The 19,639-nt window shown below is 43.8% G+C and overlaps 1 pseudogene; it reads left to right on the top strand.

Moving 5' to 3' along the window:
- Window positions 1-9,352: 9,352 nt before the first annotated feature.
- LOC133104967 (archaemetzincin-2-like) lies at window positions 9,353-10,867 on the top strand (annotated as a pseudogene).
- The last annotated feature ends 8,772 nt before the right edge of the window (window positions 10,868-19,639 follow it).

Here is a 19,639-nt window from a genome sequence, read left to right as displayed (position 1 = left end):
TTCTGTTCCCTACAGGACTTACCTAGCACCAGGCAGCGCATGTAGTAGATCCTCAACAGATGCTTGTTGAAATGAGTTGAGTTGAATTAAATCATCACAATGATTTGGTAATACTGGGAGCTTAGAGATTGTTATTCCCATTGTACAGAAGATAAAACGGAGGCTCAGAGAGTTAAGTGACTGTGTTTATCTACAGGTTTTTGCAGAGCAAGAATTTGGATCCTGTTTTTGAGCCCCTCTGCCTCTTGGGCAGGACAGACCCCTCCCCTCCTGAGCTCATTCAAGAGCCCCACGGATGGACTTCCCTGGTGGTGCAGTGGTTAAGAATCCACCTGCCAATGCAGGGGACACGGGTTCGAGCCCTGGTCCAGGAAGATCCCACATGCCATGGAGCAACTAAGTCCATGCGCCACAACTACTGAGCCTGTGCCACAACTACTGAAGCCTTCATGCCTAGAGCTCGTGCTCCACAACAAGAGAAGCCACCGCAATGAGAAGCCCATGCACTGCAACAAAGAGTAGCCCCTGCTTGCTGCAACTAGAGAAAGCTCGCACGCAGCAACGAAGACCCAACACAGCCAAAAATAAATAAATAAATAAATAAATAAATAAATAAATAAACCTCAAAAAAAAAAGAGAAGAGCCCCATGGAGGCAAGCTGCCGCTGATTTTCCTTTGTCTATTTGAATTCTGTGATTTTATAATCTTCTAAACATTGAACATACCTTCCCCCTGACCCCTCCCATTGCTCCGAAGTGAAACCTTGGGGGAATGAGTCATTCTGTAAAAGCCAAGATGTCTAGGTGATGGAGTCTATCCCTTTAACCCTCAGAGAGTTTTAAAAGTTTTATATAGAAATCTTCCTGACATGCACTGCTCTTGTCTGTCTTCTCCATCGCAGAACCCCAACAAGAATTTATCTCTTTGTGCTAAAACAAGGGCCTTGATTACAGACACCAGTGGCTGAGCTGTGGGATAACTCCAGATGCCCTCATGACATCAAGACATGTGAAGTGGCAAATGACCTGCACTTCTTTGAGGATATATATATATACAGATGTTTCTGCCTTCCCCTCAACCAACTCTGGGGGGCTGAGTGGGTCCCTACAAAGGGAAATGGGCTCTAAGTGAGGATCCAAAAAAATGTATGAGCTTTAGTGACATCTATGGTGACACTTCAGAGTCATTTAAAAAAATGTTCTATTTCTTAGCTGTGCTCTGGGCAGGTGAGGTTGCCAGGTAGCTGAGTAATGGAGAGGTGTCTGTACAGAGGTAAGCGGTGGATCCCATTTCCAGAGGCCGGCCCTCTGAAGTGCAGTTGTTTGGAGCTGGGGAGGTGCGTGAAAGGTCAGCAGCACAGTGACTACTGAGGGACCCTGGGCAGTCAAGTCCTAAAAGTCCATCATTAGGGCTTCATTCTTATGTTGAGCTTTCCCTCTGTCCTCCAGACACTAACAAGTAATTCATTCATATTCTCATTTCTCTCCCTGTCCCCCCTCTCTCTCCCTCTCTCTCTCTCTCCATTTCTCAATCTCTCTTTCTCTCTTATTCTCAAAATTCTAAAGGTAAAATAACACAAAATCATAAAGGAACAAAGGGTGTACAGTAAAAAGTAAGTCCTCCTCCCATCCCTAAGCTGCAGAACTGTTCCAGGAGTGACTTGTGTCCAGTTTCTAGATGTACATGTGCTTTTATTTTTACACAAATGATAAAACATCATATGCTCTGTTCGGTATCTTATTTTCATTTTCACTTTAAACAATACATATTTGAAACCAGTTCATACTGACACTGAAAGAACTTTCTTTTTCTTGTAATGGATGCAATGGGATTTCATTACATGGAAGTAATGTGAACTCTTGTTCATTTAACCAGCCTCCTGGTGACCTTATTCCTCCTACAGTTGCAAATGGCATTACAAATGGCATTAAAACAAATAGCCTGTGTGTGTCCAGGCACACCAGTAAGAATAAATTCTTAGAAGTGAAATTGCTGGCTAAAGGGTATGAGAACTTTAATGTTGGATAGATATTTACGCTCTCCATTTAAAAATACAGTGTGCAGTATGCTGCCGAGGTGGGCAGACAGAGCTCTGTAGGAACACAGCCTCAGGAGAATGTGTCTTCTACTAGGTGGAGACAAACTACACAAACCTTCCTTTTCATGACAGTTTGGACTACTATACAATAGGCTTTCAATAAAAGTGTGGAATTCACTGAAATGATGAGTGCCAAAGAAATCCTAAGTGTTTTGTCTGTAGGAGAGGAGCAGACCAGAAATCGTCAGCTCCAGTCCCAGCCTGACCCTGACCTTCTGCCTCTAACCCTCTTACCTGTTCCACCTGCCCCCCAAGTCTTCAATTTTCTCCATCTGCTCCCCTCCTGGCTTCACTTCCTTCCCCTCCTAGCTTAGCCCCTCGGTATCATTTCAACTACTTAATGCCTCCAACTGTTTTTTTTTTTTTTTTTTTTTTAATAAATTTATTTATTTATTTATTTTTGGCTGCGTTGGGTCTTCATTGCTGTGCGCGGGCTTTCTCTAGTTGCGGCGAGTGGGGGCTACTCTTCATTGCGGTGCGCAGGCTTCTCATTGCGGTGCGCAGGCTTCTCATTGCGGTGGCTTCTCTTGTTGCGGAGCACGGGCTCTAGGCGTGTGGGCTTCAGTAGCTGTGGCACACGGGCTCAGTAGTTGTGGCTCATGGGCTCTAGAGTGCAGGCTCAGTAGTTGTGGCGCACGGGCATGCCATCCCATGGCATGTGGGATCTTCCTGGGCCAGGGCTCGAACCCGTGTCCCCTGCAGCGGCAGGTGGATTCTTAACCACTGAGCCACCAGGGAAGTCCCCTCCAACTCTTATTATTTTCCCCTTCCATGCCACGTGCTCTTAAACACCCCAAAATTTGTACCCTCTCCCTGCCCCTTCCACTAGGTTACCCAGCAATGCTGGAGAAATCCTACCCTTGGGGAGATCAGAGATTTGAGATTGCCAGGCTCAGCTGGGACAATGGCATGGCCTCACAGTCCTTCCACTTGTTTCTCACCAGCTCTTCCTTCCATTGTCCTCCTTCTTGTGTCTCAGTGTCCACCATGCTGACCACAGCCAGCTGGGCTCTAAGTTTCCCTCTTTCTCATTTCCTTAAGGACCCTCTCTGTTATTCCTTTTCTTGTATATCTTCAACTACTTCCCCTTTGTTCATTATTTTTTTTTCTAGAAAACTTATTTTATGTTCACTCTTTCTTCACAGTTCACAAACCTGGCATCTAGCAGATACTCAATAAATCTCTTTATAAAATCAAATTTATTCTGGTATAATTTACAAATGAAATGGGCATTTAAAGTATATAACTCATTGAATTTTGATAAATGCATAACCCCATGTCATCACTACCCCAATCAAGGTAGAGAACTTTATCACCCTGGAAAGTTATTCCCTACCTCTTTGTGGTCAATCTATGACCATCTCTCCAGGTAATTACTGATATGATTTCAATCATTGGGCTTAGTTTTGCTTCTTTTAGACTTTCATAGAAATGGAATCGTGCAATATGTCCTCTTTTGTCTCTAACTTCTTTTACTCAATATAATGTTTCTGAGATTTATCCATGTTGTCACTTGAATTAACATTTTGTTCCTTTTTAATGTTGAGTAATACTCCATTTTATGGGCATGCCAGTTTTTTTAAAATCTGTTTATCTGTTGGAGGACAGCTGGTTGTTTCCAGATTTTAGCTCATAGGAATAAAGTAGCTATGAACATTTGGTCACAAATCTGGATAAATAAGGATTTCCCTGGTGGTTCAGTAGTTAAGACTCCGTGATCCCAAAGCAGGGGGCCTGGGTTCAATCCTTGGTCAGGGAACTAGATCCTGTGTGCTGCAACTAAGAGCCCACATGCAACTAAAGATCCCGCATGTCGCAATGAAGATCCCACATGGGACAATGAAGATCCCACGTGCTGCAACTAAGACCTGGCGCAGCTAAATAAATAAATAAATAAATAAATAAATAAATTTGGATAAATTTCATTTATCTTGGGTAAATCCCTAGGAGTGGAATTGTTGGATAATAGAGTAGGTATATGTTTAACTGTATAAGAAATTTCCAAGCTGTTTTCCAAAGTGGTTATACCATTTTACATTCCCATGAGCAGTTATAAGAATTCCAGTTGCTCTACATCTTTGCTAACAAGTGTTACTGTCAGTGTTTTAAGTTTTAGTCATTCTAGTGGTGAAATGATATACATCATTTGGTTTTAATTTGCATTTCTCTGATGATTAATGACGCAATGTAGCTTTTCATGTGCTTATGGCCATTTGTATATCTCTCTTTGTGAAGTGTTTGTTCAAGTTCTTTCACTATTTATTGTTTTTTAATTGATGTGTAAATTTTTATATAATCTGGATACAAATCCTTTGCAGAATATGAGTTACAAACATAGAGTAGGATCTAGACATATCCTAGCCCATGGCTTGCCTTTTCATTTTCTTTTCTTTTTTTGTTTTTTTGGCTGTGCTGTGTGGCACGCGGAGTCCTAATTCCTCGACCAGCAATTGAACCTGCACTCCCTGCATTGGGAGCTCAGAGTACCAACCACTGGACCACCAGGGAAGTTTCGCCTTTTCATTTCCTTAATGGTGCCTTCTGACGAACAGGTGTTTTAAATTTTGATGAAGTCCAATTTATCAATCTTTATGGTTATTGCTTTCTGAGTCCAGTCTAAAAAATCTTTGCCTGGCTCAAGATCATGAAGAGTTTCTCCTGTGCTTTCTTCTTCCTTTTATAAGTTTATTTGTTTATTTGTTTATTTATTTATTTATTTATTGGCTGCGTTGGGTCTTTGTTGCTGCGCGTGGGCTTTCTCTAGTTGTGGTGAGCAGGGGTTACTCTTCGCTGCAGTGCGGTGGCTCCTCTTGTTGCGGAGCACGGGCTCTAGGGCGTGGGCTTCAGTAGTTGTGGCATGCGGGCTCAGTAGTTGTGGCGCACGGGCTTAGTTGCTCCACGGCATGTGGGATCTTCCTGGACCAGGGCTCGAACCCGTGTCCCCTGCATTGGCAGGTGGATTCTTAACCACTGCACCACCAGGGAAGTCCTATGCTTTCTTCTTGAAGCTTTGTATTTTAACCATTTCTCTTTAGGACCATAAACCAGCTCAAATTAATTTTTGTGTATGGTGGTAAATTTATTCTCGCCCATATGTTTATCCAGTTGTTTCAGTACAACATGTTGAAAAAGTTTCCTTTCCTTATTGAATTTCTTTGGATCCTTTGTCAAAAATCAATTCCTCCAGTAGAGGAAGCTGGAGGGACTTTGCAGGAGGAGGGAGTTTTCTCCTGGTTCCAGTGCTTCTGTTTTTGTTTGTTTGCTCTTGTTGCACATCTGCCAACCTCATGTCCAAAGCACACAGTTCCTCGGCAAGATTGCAGGACTGGCCCCAGCCAAGTAACTCCTCACTATAGTCTCCCTGATGTGGACAACACGAATCCCAGGCCTGAGGCCACCCTACCAGCAACTGGCTCCCAGCACCTCAACTCCCTTGTGCACCCACCTACTAGCCTCAGCCCCGTACCCCAGGTGGTTGCTTCCCATGGCCCTCTTGACATGGACACCATACAACCCAGGCCTCACACTGCCCTGCTGCTAAGTTGGCTCCTGATGCCTTGACTCCCTCTGCATCCCCACCCATCAAATTTTGGCCCACCTCTACCCTGGAAGCAAGTGTTTTCTACTTTCCCACCAACTGTAGACCAGCTCTGACCTGGGCAACCCAGAGAACTTTTCTACCCTTGAGTGGGTTGAAATTAGGTCTGGATCTCTATCTTGGGAAGAGATCTCCCTCCTAAGTTGTTTCTTCCTTGGTCCTTCTCCCTCGGCCTTAGGGTATTCTTTAGAGTGCTACCCAACGTTTTTTCCTTTATAGTTACTCTCCTGTTATAGTTAATAATTCTTTACATGAAACATTTTCTGTTCAAATTACTCTGTGCTTTCTGTCTCCTGATTGGACCCTTGGTTTGTACATTTAATAATTCCATCATCTCTGTCACCTCGAGGTTTATTTCTATTGACTGATTTTTCTCTGAATTATGGTTCACATTTTCCTTCTTTGAATGTCTAATAATATTTTGTTGTATGTTGAACATTGTGTATGAGACACCAGGATGATGAAGCATTTGAAAATTATGTCATATCAAAATTTTAAAGAAGTAGAGATATTTGTTCTGGAGAAGATGCAGGCAGGTTACAATGGATATCTTTCATACTGAAGGGCAGCTGCTTCAGAGGGTAGAACTAAGGCAAGAAAGGAAAGGACAGCAGCACAGGTGTCAGAAGATATATTAGGAAGAATTCTCTGTGCATCAGAACTTCTGCCTCAACATGTAGTGCTGGTGGTGAAGCAGAGGCTAGGTAACTGTTTATTGGGGATTTGTGCATGTACATGGGCAGAGGAAGGGTTCCAATGCATCTCTGTAGAGCTTTTTGGGAAAAGCACGTGTTTTGAAGGCATATTTGAGTGGGGTACTCAGTTTTACCACCCACCAGCAAATTACTTATCTGTGCCTCAGTTTCCTCATCTGTTAAAAAAAAAAAAAGTGCTACCTATCCCTAAGGGCTGTTGTAAGGATTAAAGGGAAAAGCCCTAGCATTCCAGGTCCTTACCTATGACTCTAACTGTAACCCAGCATATTGATGCTTCTACAAATATCTGCTGCTCTCATTCAGTTGTGGCTTTAGGGGCCTTCAAGAATTCTTTTACTTGATGGGGTTGGTTACCTATTCCATCTCCCCTCCCCTGACTTCTTAAAACTTCATTGCCTGCCCAACCTCTTCAACATCATAGAAAAACCCCACAAAACTTCTTCACCTTAAGCTCTCACCCAACCCCTTCAATTTCAGAGAAAAATTCTTCTAAAGCTTCGTACTTCCTCTACATCCCACTTCTGCACCCCCAAAATGTGCTCTCTGTACATTTCTGTGATTGTATTTACATTCCTTTAACTTTTTAAACTATTTTTAAATTATTAAAGTAATACATGTGTTATAGACTGAATGTGTCCCCTCAAAATTCCCATGTAGAAATCCTAACCTCCAGTGTGATGGCATTAGGAGGTGGGGTCTTTAGGAGGTAATTATGTCATGAGGGTGGAGCCTTCATGAATGGGATTAGTGCCCTTAATAAAAGAGATCACAGGGGGCTGCCTTCCCCCTTCTGCCATGTGAAGGCACACCGAGAAGACAGTCATTTATGAAACAGGAAGCAGGCTTTCACCAGACGCCAAATCTGCTGGTGCCTTCATCTTGGACTTCCCAGCCTCCAGAATGATGGGAAATAAATTTCTGTTGTTTATAAGCCATCCAGTCTAGGGTGTTCTCTTATAGCAGCTCAAACAGACTAAGATAATATGTATATAATTAAAATATCCAAGCAATGAAAAAGGGTACAAGTGAGAAGTAATACTTCTCCTCTTCCCTCACCAGCCTAATGCCATCCCAGAGATAGACATTTTAATTTTCTTGAGTATTTTTCCAAGAAATATTGTATGCATAGGCAAGTATGTGCATGTGCGCGCACACACACACACCACATGCATATTTTTTTTTGTTTTACATGATGGGACTCTGCTCTACAAACTGTTGTGTCCAATACTTTTTCCACTTCATGGTCCTTGTACATCTCTGCAGATGAGTAAATGAGGTAGTGCCTCATTTTCCAACAGTTGCTTGGTGTTCCTCCATATGGATGTTCCTCCCTAGCTGGACGTTTTAGTTTGGTGTGGTTTGTTGTTTTTCACCACTGAGCTAATCTGTATTTCGATAGTCTGTCTGTGTCCATGTTTTCAATGGAGGAAAGGGCAGGGGCTGCATTTTAGTTTGAGTTTTATATCCAGCACCTGGCCCTGTCCTTGGCATGTTGTAAAAGTCATGAACTGGATTCCATTCCACAGGGTTGATCCTAGGAAGGCCTGGCCCAAGACCCTTCCCCAAGGGGGTCACCAGCAAAGAAAGCTGGTGACCCCTGACCCTTAATCCTCGCCTCCTCCTCGTTCAGCTGGCAGGTTAATCCCTGCAGAGGCAGCCGAGCCCTCCCTCTCATCTCCTGGATCCTCCAGGATATGTGGGCTCAGAAGACCCTTCTCCCAGGGGCCACAGCCCCTCTCTGTGACCCTCAGTCGGGTTTCCCCAAGCCCCTCCTTTGGGGAACCACCGCTCACAGCCCTCTCGAGGCACCATGTCCTCTCGAGAGCCATGTCCTGCTCCTCCCAGCATTGCTCCCCAGGAGGGAGAGGCAGTTCATTTTCTCCCTGAATTCTAGCCCCTGGCACAGACAAACCCCTGGGAAGCATTCCCTGAAGCTTCCCAGGCCTTTCTCAGCATGAATATTTTACACTTCTGCAGTAAACTAGAGTGTTAGATCAAGAAGGAGTGGTCGGTGCCACACTGCTGCATGCTGGCAAGGAGTTTGGGGTGGGGAGGTGATGGGGCTTCTCATTTCTTCCAATCCAAGCAGAAATTAGGTCCCTCACCTGAGCACCCAACCTTCCCCTGCAGTGTGCATGGGTGGCTGCCCCCAGGCCAGCAGTATTCCTGCTCACTTGTCCACCTTCAGGTGCTCCAAAAGATCACCCTGGATGTCTGCTTTGTCATTTTAGTCCATGCCTCTGCTTCTGTCCCACTCGTTGAATGTGAGGGCCGCACCTCTGAGACCTCCACATCCAGCCGTCACACTTTACAGAAGGGGAAACGAGGCCAGGGATATAGAGGGACGGCTCAAGGTCATCCTGCACAGTGGGTGGGAATACATTTAGGGATCCTGACTCACAGCAGGGGGCTTCATCCCATCCACTGATTTCAGCCAGAGAAGATCTGTCAACCTGCCACCGCTGCTGGCTTACTTTCCCTTCCCTGAGCCCAGGATAATGCGAGTGGCTAAAACTTACACAAAGTGTCCTGTACTCCTGGTCCTGTTTGAAGTGCTTTACGTACATTCATTTTTAAAAATAACTTAACACCCTATGAAGTATACTTTCTATTTTATAGGTGAAGAAACTGAGGACCACAGAGGTTAAGTAATATACCCAAGATCACACAGTGACAGAGCTGAGATTCAAGGCCAGGCAACATGTCTCCAAAGTCCATGCTCTTACCTTCTGCACCATCCTTCCCCTCAGAATAACAAACTATGTTAGGCTCTGTTCTAAGAGTTTATGTGCACGGGCTTGGGGGCTGCCACGGGAGACAGGCTGTGGTTGATGCCGAGGGTGAGAGGTGAAGACACCCCACACAATTGTTTTCCAACCAGGCCCAGACATGCCTGTCCTTGAAAGGTAAAAACTTCAGTGGGAGCCTTCCTCCCTAAAGATGCAAAAAGTACAGCACTCTGAACAGACACTAAAAACAGCTCTCATCTCAAAGAACCCAGCACTTGTGTCACAGTAGTAGAAGTTAGATGCTGGTGTAACAGCATTTGATGCAAGAAGACTTCCAGCCAGACAATGATCTCTTTGGACCCATTACTTTGCATTTGCAATCAGATTGGATCACCTCCCATCCTGAGGCTCCCCAAGACTTTGAAGAGTTTTTCCAATGACCCTTACAGAAAGATACCATCTCCTGAGAAATGCAGTATTTATTTATATACAGTACATTGGATCTCTAGGAAACACCAGAATTAGCAGTGAAGACTATATTAAATGGCTCAAGGGCTACTGTAAAGCATTTTTCTATGGCTTGACAGTAAAGCTCCTAGAACCAGTTCCTATCTCTGCAATGAGGTGTTCCTTTAGAGTCAATAAGAACACACAAAACCTAAAAGTCATGCAGGACACATCCTGAAGTTCTTAAAAGTGAAGGGACCTGAAGATGCCTTCTGTGCTGTGGAGGTAACAATGATTGATCTTTACCCAAGAGACTCCTGGAATTTTGTCTTTGGACAGGCTGCTTTTTTTTCTTTTAAATGTATTTATTTTATTTTATTTTTGGCTGTGCTGGGTCTTTGTTGCTGCGCACGGGCTTTCTCTAGTTGTGGCCAGCGGGGGCTACTCTTCGTTGCGGTGCGCGGGTTTCTCATTGAGGTGGCTTCTCTTGTTGTGAAGCATGGACTCTAGGTACGTGGGCTTCAGTAGTTGTGGTGCGCGGGCTCAGTAGTTGTGGCTCGCAGGCCCAGCTGCTTTGCAGCATGTGGGATCTTCCCAGACCAGGGCTCGAACTAGTGTCTCCTGCCTTGGCAGGTGGATTCTTAACCACTGTGCCACCAGGGAAGCCCCTGGACAGGCCTCTTTGACAGATGGCGTGGGGATATTCCGCTTTGCCAGGTATGGCAGTGATTTTATATCTCACTCTGTGAAGGCAAAGTGAAGAAGCGCTGCAGAAAATATCTTCCAAGTGGCTTTTCGGTTTTTGATAACTATTACGCTTCTGAAGTGGCATTTTGTTGCTTCAGTCCTATAAGACTTTAACCCATGAGACTGGACACATATTTGGACTTTGACCTGCTTAATGCAAGGCTCCAACCACTTGGAAGAAGCTGGCCAGAGCCTCCTCAACCTTTGCCCTATCTGTTTATGCAAGTTGCAGAGTGCTATTTGCTTCAATAATACAGAAAGATACAAAGTGGATTGATGATGAATCTGCTGACACACCTGGAATTACTCTGAAACTTAGTCATGAGGATAATGGGAATTTGCTGGGAATTCCCTGGCGGTCCAGTGGTTAGGACTCCGCACTTTCACAGCTGAGGGCCCAGGGTTCAGTCCCTCATCAGGGAACTAAGGTCCTCCAAGCCAAGCAGTGCAGCCAAAAAAAAAAAATGTGAATTTGCCAAAACCAGTGGAAGCCTTTAAAGAATGGAAAGAGTGTTCTTGTGATAAGCTATAATGGAAAAGAATCTGAAAAAGAATATACACACACACACACACACACACACACACACACACACATACATAACTGAATACTTTGCTGTATACTTCATAAAAAAAGAAAAAAAAAAGAATGGAAAAAGTGAATAATAAAATGCCTTGCTGTTCTCCCAAAATAAGAACCTTCAATTAGGACTACTTAAAATAAATACTTCCACATTAAAAAAAGAGTTTATGTGCTATATTCCATTTAATCCTCATCACAGCTCTGTGAAGAAGAAAATACTCTTATTGAACACATTTTATAAGCCTCTCTGAGGCTTTGAGAGGCTGGGTAAACTGATGAAGGTCACTTAACTGGTGGAGTCAGCAATGAAGGGGACCAGAATACGCCACCCAAAACATGCCACTTTGGCATAAGGATCATTTTGTGCTGAAGGCAATTACAAAGCAGCAGATGCAGGAAAAAAGCTATCTGCCCTCCCCCACCTGGCTAAAAGCAGGGTATTAATTTTCATTTGTAAAGTTGTCTCCCTCTTCCATGCCAGGAAGAGGAGGACAAATATTGGACTCAATCACCAGAGACAACTTTAGACTCAGGCCAGACATGGCATCAAGAGGAATCTACGAAACCAAACCTTACTAAATAAAATACACTCGTCTTCTGTTTGTTTCCTCTGATATATTTACCTTCCCACAGTTTGCCACCCCGAAAAGCCTAAACTCCTTTTCTTTTGTCTTATCCCTTCTCTACAGATTTGTTATTCTTTGTTAAGATGCCAAATAAGCTCCAAGTTCTTTTTTGTTTTTTCCTTTCTTTTTGGTCCTGCCATGTAGCTTGTAGGATCTTAGTTCCCTGACCAGGGATTGAACCCAGGCCCTAGCAGTGAAAGCGCTGAGTCCTAACCACTGGACCGCCAGGGAAATCCAAGTTCTAACCAAGTTCTAACCATCCCTTTGAGTTACTCATCACTGAGTTTCTCCCATGTATATTCATGCTGCATGCATTACTAAACTCTGTTTTTCTCTTGTTAAATTGTCTTTTGTCAGTTTGATTTCCAGGGCTTTAGCTACAGAACCTAGGAGGGTAGAGAAAAAGTTATTTTCCTCCCCTATAGGACTTAACCCAGATCCTCCCTTATACTTTAAATCATCTCTTGATTACTTATAATACCTAATACAATATAAATGTTATGTGAATAGTTGCTGGCACACAGCAAATTCAAGTTTTGCTTTTTGGAGCTTTCCGGAATTTTTTTTCCTTGAATATTTTTGGTCCCCAGTTGGTTGACTCCATGGATGTGGAACCCACAAATACTGAGGACTCACTGTACGTAATAGGCCCTTTTCCCTTCTCTTGAGCAAAGGAAATAATAATGATAATATAACAAGGAAACTGAAGGTCAATCTATGGTCATTGAGAATTATTGTCAGGTCATTTCCTTTGCCATCATGGGAAACCACCGAGGGAGGTGGGGACCACCAACCTGTTTCTGTGAATATTGATGGTTTTGTGGTTTCTGGACATATTGAGGCCTTGGCAGCCGGCACAGCAGTATCTCAGGTGAGAGGAAACAGAAGGGAGGTGAATTGCTACAGAAAATGGAATAATCATGGACTAATAATGTCTGAGTGATTATGCTAGTTGCACCCCACCTGTCTTACACTTTCAACATCAGCAGATCTGTCCACAGCTCCACTTTTCCAAGCAGTGGAACATGTATCAGGCCTGAGACAGTCACCTGCCAGATCCTGTGAGGATCCTGCCCAAATCCTGCCAGAATTCAATGTCTGAGCTCTTTGCGCCCAGGAGTGCTTCAGAGAGGTTGAGATTCTCTGAAGGAGGTGTATTGCTAAAACTAGACTATGATTATCGAATCATAATTTCCTTTCTACTTTTACCTAAAATTATACATGGGTCCTACTGGGGGAGAAAATGGGCTACATAAGGCAGTCAAAAACACATGCACAGTAACCAATCTTTTAAAGGCACGTATATTTTAAAAAGGTAATTCCTGCAAAAATACTAATTATTTGGAACATTTCACTGCAGAGCAGCTGGGGTTTGCTAGAATAACTTACAAGTCCAAAGGAAGCAACAATGAATGGAGTTACCAAAACAGCACGGATGCTCCCTGCTCCAAATCTCAAAGCAGGGGCTGTTCCCAGCCGCTCAGAACTCATTTCCTGGCTCATTTTGGAAGCGGCCAGCATTCCAGAACCTATAGGTCAATCACCCCTGATGACATTAGGGGGGTATGGGTGGGATTTGGCAAGAGGACAGAAGCTGGAGTCCAAAAGAGGCTCCAAAGAGGAATTAGCACCTTTACTAAACCAGGAAAACGGAAGGGAGGAAGCCAGGAAAATGAACAGGAAAGGGACCTAGATGCCCTAAGGAATTCTTAGTGCTGCCCTGGGGTGCAGCCTCCCACCCACCTCTCCAGCTTCCTCTCCCACTACTGAGTTTTAAGCTCCAACGACTAGCCGATTTGTAATTCCATCCCACGCCAAGCTGCGCCTTGCTTCTCTGTGTTTGCTCAAGCTGTTGCCACCGCCTGGAATGCCTTCTTTCTCCCACATCTCTTCAGCTGGCTGATTCCCACCTACCCCACAAGACCCAGCGCAGGCTGTCCTTCCTCCAGGAAACTTTCCCACCCCCGAGCCCATGCTTGGTTTCTCTGCCCTATTACCCAAGCGCAGATCACTCACTAAATTATCCACTTTGGATTACAGTTGTCTGTGGATGCATGGGTCATATCCCACGGAAAGATGTGCTCAAGCAGACCCGGGTGTCCTCATCTTTGTATCCCAGTACCTGGCACATATTAGGCACTCAATATAAGCTGGGTGAATTAATGTTGATAGAGAAGGAATAATGTAGACAAAGACATGGTGGCAGGAACTATCAATACTTCTCCTGGATGAAATGCAGCAAGGTTAGAAGTCACAATTCTGGACCAGGGTGAGAGGGTCAGGCCTGGTGCACCTGCTGTGGTTGCTTTTCTAAACAAAAGCTACAAGGTCACCAAATAACAATAACAATATAATAAAAGCCCCTTTATCTTCCTACATCCTCAAGCAGATAGAGCTGGAAGGGACTTTTGTGTTGATCTCACTCAGGCTGTGTCATTCAGAAAGTGAGGAAGGGAGGGTCCGGGGAGGTTAAGGGAGTTGCCCTGGTCCCACAGGAAGTCAGTGATGTCAGGGAGGAAATATTCCCCTCTTCCTCTACCCATCTTAGTAGGTTCACTGGCTGTGGCCTTGTAAATTAGACTGACAAAAGATAGATTCACACGAGGAAATGAGCAGTTTATTAACACATCACTCGAGAGAAACCTCAGTGATGAGTGACTCAAAGGGGTGGTTAGAACTGGGCTTATGTTGCATCTTAACCAAAGAATAATAAATTTATAGAGGAGTGACAAGACAGAGAAAAAAAGACTTTTTGAATTTCTAGGCATGGCAAATTTGGGGAAGGTAAATATATGTGGGAACTAATAGAAGATAAGGGCTAGTTAGTAAAATTTATTATGTCAGTTCCTCTGGTGCCACCTCTGGGATGATAAAGGTCTAGAGTCATCCCCCATGATTAACTTCCATTCTTCTTAGTAGAGAAGGGAGGAGGACATCTCTACAAATTTATGTCCTGGTTTTAGGCAAATAGTGGGAGGGCAGAGTTTTTCTTGTATCTGCTTCTTCTCAATTGCCTTGAGCTCAAACAATCTTTATGCCAAAGTAGCATATTTCGGGGTGGCATACTCTGCTACCCATCAGTGGCAACACTGGGACTAAATTGCAAGTCTCCTAATTCCCCAGTCCTGTACGGTGGCCCTGCTTCACTGATTTCAGGGAGCATGAATAGAGTAACTACTACCTGGGGACAAGAGACATCTATTCTATGAATGAGCACCAGAAGAAAGGAGTTGCAATTAAAAAGCCAACTCCTGTCAAGAGAGGTGGGAGTGATGACAGCCTAGGGAGTTGCCGCCTCTCTGGAATTGTGTGGGAAGGCAAATGACAGAGTAGGTCAGCACTGTCCAGTAGAAATGTGATACAAGCCACAGGTATATTTTTAAATGTTCTGGTAGACACTTCTTAAAAAGTAAAAAGAAACAAGGGAATTTATTCTTAATAACATTTTAAACTCAATATATCTAAAATATCATTTCAACATGTGATCAATATAAAAAAATTGATGAGATATTTAACATGCTTTTTTTCTCAGTAAGTCTTTAAAATCTGATGTGTATTTTACATGTAGGGCACAACTCATTTTGGACTAGCCGCATTTCAAGTGCTCAGTAGACACGTGGTGAGCGGCTGAAATATCGGACAGCGTAAAAATAGTGGTAGGCTATTCGCTGTCCTATCCAGTAATATCAGTACCACTGGCCTGATGTAGTGTCTGAAATCCCACTGTGAGCCACTCTTATGGATGGAAGCATTATCTTCAGAAGGCCCCAGGTACCTGCACCTGTGCCATCTGAGAAGGATAAAATATTGATCCAGGAGGCTACACCATTAGTACCACCCACTTGGATCCATAAAATCTTGAAGGCAGAGGAAGGGCTACTATGACTTTTTACTCCCTAGCCTCAGTTATCTAGGAAGGACAAGATCCTTAAATGAAATGCTTTACTTTTAAATTCCCTAAGCCTAGTTGGTTGCTTTGAAAGCTCCATGCTTCTGGTTCAGTAAAAAGTTTCCCCTGCCCTCTTAAGGATCTTGATTAAGCAGTCTTGGACTTTTAGCCTGGACCTCTGCAGAATTACAATGCCCCAAATCCCACCTTCCTTTCTGGACCCTTTTCCCCACTAACTCCCCAAATCTTATCCCATCCCCAGCCTCTGGGATCCCAGTTCTCTAGAATTTTGCCAGTAAATCCCTTAAACTGGGGTCCAAGCCAGCATGAGCTGAGAAGGATAAAGTCGGGCTGGAGATTTCAGCTCAAGATGAAGACTAGAAAGCAGCTTCTTGAAAACACTCAGCTGTTAAAAGCAGAGTTCATTTCCTCATTACTATCTCTCTATCCCAAGAAGCAGGTTATCAAAGTTATGAGAAGGTGGGATACAGTACAGTTATTTTCATGTTGAATGAGTGGAAAATACCTCTTGTAAAGAATTTAATTTTTCTTGAATTACCAATTATGTTAAAAAAAAAAAAAAAAAGATTACCCAGAGCCAACAGTTCCAAAGTTTGGAGGTGGGCCAGTAGAATTTTGAAATATATAAAACCTTTAGGCGACCAAAGCTGTGTTAAGAAAAATGTTCCAAAACTTGGAAATAGGAAAAAGGGATTATTACTATCTTTCCTTTTAGGGTTATGCTGGGCTAATGTAGGATAAAAATCAGTTTTGTACCTAAGTTAGCAAACTTTTGTAAATATTCTTTCTTTTTTGCCACTGTAAAGACCTCACTCTCTCCAATTCTCTTGGAACTAGATTTACTACCTTGTTGGTTGCCTCATAAAGAGTTAAATTTTGACATGTGCTCATTTTTTTATTTGCATGAGACTCATGTTTTTAACTTTTTGAAAATTATACTTTTGGGACTTCCCTGGTGGTGCAGTGGTTAAGAATCTGCCTGCCAATGCAGGGGACACGGGTTCGATCCCTAGTCTGGGAAGATCCCACATGCCACGGAGCAACTCAGCCCGTGCGCCACAACTACTGAGCCTGTGCTCTAGAGCCCACGAGCCACAACTACTGAGCCTGAGCGCCACAACAACTGAAGTCTGCGCACCTAGAGCCTGTGCTCCTCAACAAGAGAAGCCACCACAATGAGAAGCCTGCGCACCGCAACAAGCCCGCGTGCAGCAACAAAGACCGAATGCAGCCAAAAATAAATAAATTTATTTAAAAAAAAAAGAAAATTATACTTTCTCAGTAAAGTTGGCAAATTTTATTATGTCAAATAAAAATGGAAAGAGAAAATGTATACCGTCTACTATATTCATAAAAGTAAAAATATTTAATACCAGAATGTAAGAAAGCTATAATGGGGGTTGAGGAACAATATTTAAAAGGGTATAATCAAAGTGGTTGGCTCCTTTGAAGGTGGCTAATGAACGCAACCTGCCCCCCTTTTTTTTTTGGCTGTGCCCACGCAGCATGCAGGATCTTAGCTCCCCTGGAAGCACGGAGTCCTAACGACTGGACTGCCAGGGAATTCCCCCCCAAACACCCTTCTTTTTTTTAAAAAAAAAAAACCTCCCTTTTTTATTAACTGCTTTGCTCAGGTAAAATTGACATACAATAATCTGCATCTGTTTAAAGTGTTCAAATTGATAAGTTTCATATGTATCCCCCTCTGAAGCTATCACCAAGCCTGCCCAGAAAGCTCAGAGGGCTAAATGAATATTATCCCTAAACCTGCTGTCCCAGGCTTAATCAGTGGTGGAAGAAAGGTCTCAAAAGTGTTTGTCTCAATTGCCATTAAAGTTTAATAGTAAAAGACTGGTTATGATAACAATGTTTTCTAGAAACTTCAGAAGGAAAGGAGAATGTTTTGTGGGCCATTTTTCTGGGGTGTGTGTTCTGCAGTTTTAAGTTACTAGTTTTAATATCAGTACTTTTTAATGGAACTAACTTGACCAAAAATCTGTCACAGAATTTTGAGACCCATCAAAACAAAGTTTAATGAGAGAATAAAAACAAAAACAGGGGCTTCCCTGGTGGTGCAGTGGTTGAGAATCTGCCTGCCAATGCAGGGGACACGGGTTCGAGCCCTGGTCTGGGAAGATCCCACATGTCTCGGAGCAACTGGTCCCGTGAGCCACAACTACTGAGCCTGCACGTCTGGAGCCTGTGCTCCGCAACAAGAGAGGCCGCGACAGTAAGAGGCCCGCGCACCGCGATGAAGAGTGGCCCCCGCTCGCCGCAACTAGAGAAAGCCCTCGCACAGAAGCGAAGACCCAACACAGCCAAAAATACATAAATAAATAAATTAATTAAAAAAAAAAAAGTAAAAAAAAAAAAACAAAAAAACAGAATAGGACATGCTATCCTAAAATATGACACCCTGGCACATTGGATATTTTAAGCTGAAGGAGTTGAAGAAAACAGCGTAAGCACCCTTCTGCCCTGAAACAGATCATAAACACTCAGGTGAGGGAGCACTCCCTATACTGCAGTAAAGGAGCATCCTTATCCCCGAAGACAAAGCGTTGCTGAGAAGAATCCTAACACACAGGCCTTGCTAAGTTTCCCCCAGTTACTATACTTAGTTCATACCATGTGACCTATCATATTCCCCCCCAACTGTCCACTCTTCCTTCCCTTGAGCCCTCTCCTCCTTCCAAAGTCTAAGGGGTGAAGAGTGGACAGCATAAAAATACTTGGATGGAACTGTTTCTTCAGGTCTTCATTTCCTTATGAAGGCTCGCATGTGACATAAAACTTATATTAAATAAATTTGTATGCTTTTCTCCTGTCTTTGTCAGTTAAAAGTTTAGACCCTGCCTGGGACCCTAAAACGGTTGAGGAAAACTTTTCCTCTCCTTCGCCATCCTCATAATCAAGATAATGAACATAGTCTTGTTTCCCTGTACCAGTAATAGACCCTCCACAAGACAGTGGTCATTTATTTTGGGGGGAACCACATAGAAGGTAGATGCTGAGAGACTTGAGTGGGGAAGAGGATCCAGAAATGGATTGGGCACAAGTCAGATAAATGTACATATTCATTCTTTAGTGAGTACCTACTGTTTACCAGGCCCTGAGCAAAATCTAGGGAGGATGCTGTGCCCCTGCGTATGCAAAACCCAGGCCCCTGGCTCAGGACTCACCAGCAGGAGGCCAGCCCTTGAGTCCTCTCCTTCTTCCAAAGTCTAAGGGAGTCAGATGTGGGGTAACTGGGACCTTTTGGATATCAGTGGTGCTGGAGGAAGAAAGCCTCTCCTGGAATCACCCTTTTTCCAATAAAAAGGCAGTTTTAATCTCAGAAACAAGATGGAGAAGGTATGCTTATCCAGAAAAGCTGTCCACAGGGACAGCTTCCTCACTCCTGAGCAAGAGCGTTCTAATGAAAACAGAGGCAGTGGTTACTGCACACATTAATATCCCTAACAGATTCTCTTCGATTTCAAGACCAGGCCTTTGTTGCTCTGCCCCAGAGGCTAAGGTGCCGGCGTGGACATGGATGTTTGGTAGAGTCAACCGTGCATGGGCAAGTCCAGGAGGAAGGGAAGAGGATGCCAGGGTCCTGTGGGGCAAGACAGAGAGCTCATTGGGTTTTCCTGAAAACAACGGGGGAGGGAGGGGCGGAGGGAGGGGGCAGAATGAGGGAATGATTTTTGTGTAGATAATCTTCCCTGTGGAAGTTGAGGAATGCATGATATCTTGCTGGCTTGGTGTTACCCTCTTTTTGAGAGACAAAGTGAAGAGGAAAATGTTTCAGTTTCTCTTTCTTGAGCGCCCAAGGTGTCTTTGGTGAAAAGGACTACTGGTCCCCAGCCCCACCTCCAGATAAACCTCAAACGAGGAGGGTTACCTGTGAGTGAAGATAATAGGGTGAGAACCCAGGGGTTGGGTGAATGGAGGTGGGAGGGGAGTGTTGGACATCTTGGGGGCCAGGGGTAGCCACATAATAACTAGGCAAAGAGAGGAGGCGGGCAGTCCTGGAGGCTGGAATTACAGGGAATCCAAGTGCGTGTGTATATACTGGGTGTAGATACAGTCGTCCCTCTGTACTGGTGGGAGACTGGTTCCAGGACCCCCAAGGATACCAAAATCCTCGGATGCTCAAGTTCTTTATATAAAATGGTATAGTATTTGCATATAACTTATGCACAT

This window comes from Eubalaena glacialis, chromosome 14 (assembly GCF_028564815.1).
Source record: "Eubalaena glacialis isolate mEubGla1 chromosome 14, mEubGla1.1.hap2.+ XY, whole genome shotgun sequence".
Taxonomy (NCBI): domain Eukaryota; kingdom Metazoa; phylum Chordata; class Mammalia; order Artiodactyla; family Balaenidae; genus Eubalaena; species Eubalaena glacialis.
The sequence above is the reverse complement of the archived record's forward strand: the minus strand, read 5'-3'. Positions and strand labels throughout refer to the sequence as shown.